Source organism: Dryas octopetala, chromosome 6 (genome assembly GCF_963921425.1).
Source record: "Dryas octopetala chromosome 6, drDryOcto1.1, whole genome shotgun sequence".
In the NCBI taxonomy this organism is placed as follows: Eukaryota; Viridiplantae; Streptophyta; class Magnoliopsida; order Rosales; family Rosaceae; genus Dryas; species Dryas octopetala.
The window spans coordinates 15,096,374-15,098,074 of NC_141371.1; positions in this window are offsets into that span (position 1 = coordinate 15,096,374).

A 1,701-nucleotide genomic window follows, 5' to 3' on the forward strand; every position below is an offset into this window, starting at 1 on the left:
GCTGCAGGCAGCGATGCGTGGCTGCTGCTGGCAGCGCAAGGCAGCGGGGCTGCTGCTGCAGGCAGCGATGCGTGGTTGCTGCTGGGGTGGTTTTTCGATCACCCAAAAACTCTTCCTCTTTTTATTATTATTTAATCATTCAATTCAAGGAAGCATGTATAAAAATATATAAACCCAAATAAATCAATCTCATAAATTTAGGGTTCATGCTTCATGGAGGATTTTTCAATCAATCAAAGGTTTTAAAACATAAACATAAAATTGTTTTATAAAACCTACTTGGTTGAAGAACAAATTGATGGATGATCCTCTTTCGTTTATCGATCCACAATCCACAATCCAAAGAGCTTCTCGTGCTTGATTGATTGAAGAACGGATTGAATGATGATCCTCTTTTGTTTGGCGATCCACAATCCAAAGAGCTTTTCGTGCTGATAACGTGTTGTAAAAGTATGTGAAAATCTAGGGTTTGTGGAAGAGAAGAGGCAGAGAGAATATATCAGTCTCTTTCATTCATGTTATAAATATCCTTATATAGAGGTAGGGTTTACTAGATTTTAAATATTTACTAGTATACCCCTACCACTAATTACAGGAATAGCCACTTAATTATAACAATATATTTACAACACTAATAGAATAATTAAAAACAATACAAAAGAAAAATGTTTTTTCTTTAGATATAGGCAACAAAGAGGCGCTAAAAAACATCTCAAGCTAGTCCAGTTTCAAGATTTTGAGTTGAGTGTTTGAATGCTCAGTGCAAAAAATTTGGACGCTCATTATGTTTGGGCCTTAATTTACATTTTTCTCAAATGGGCCAGGATTTCTAGATGATGATTGGGCCACGCGCACAGCGAGCCTAATGATTAGGAAAAGATGGACCAAATACAAGATGAAGCCCAACACTAAATGAAGAAATCTGCGTAGAAGCACCACGGGCCGAGCCCAATAACGACAAAAGATAAGGCCTAAGATTATTCCCACTCGAAAGGAACCGAAGTATTCTCAGAAGATCAGAAGTCTTATCCCTTCAAAATTTTTGCTGATTACAACCTCTTCAAGAATCATGACTCTTAGGATCCAAGGCACTGGTTAAGTTTTAATCACTATAAATAAAGGCCTTGAGTGATCAAGAACACAACTTTGACCATCAGAAAAATCCCAGAGATCAACAGCATCAAGAACCCTAGTTTTTCAATTATCATAGGTTGTTATTATGTTTTCTTAATTTATTTTCTTAGTTTTTAGGCAAGTTCTTGAGAAAATATTATGGTTTCTCTCAAGGCTTTAGGATTGAAACACTGGTTTTCTTCAGTTTTGTTGGAATTAATATAAGTATGTTGCTTCGATTCGCATGTTATTAGTATAGATTTTACTTTATTGTTCTTTCTTTTCTGCTTCATAAGTAGGTTTATTGATTTCTTCACCGCTTTTTTAGATTAAAGTAGTGTTAGATTATGCATTTTACAGTTTATACTCGTATTATTACAATTCATTTCGAAGATTGCTTGTGTTTTGATTTTGTTTTTACAATTAATTGTTATTTGTTAGATCCTGATTTTAGACCCATCACTCGCACATTCATATTCACTCACTGCATCACCATTAAACCAACCCAGGCCATACTACCCTAAGTACTTGCAGCCAAGGCATCAGAACCTTTATGACCGAAAGGTGTTCCTTCCTTGGTCAGTTTCG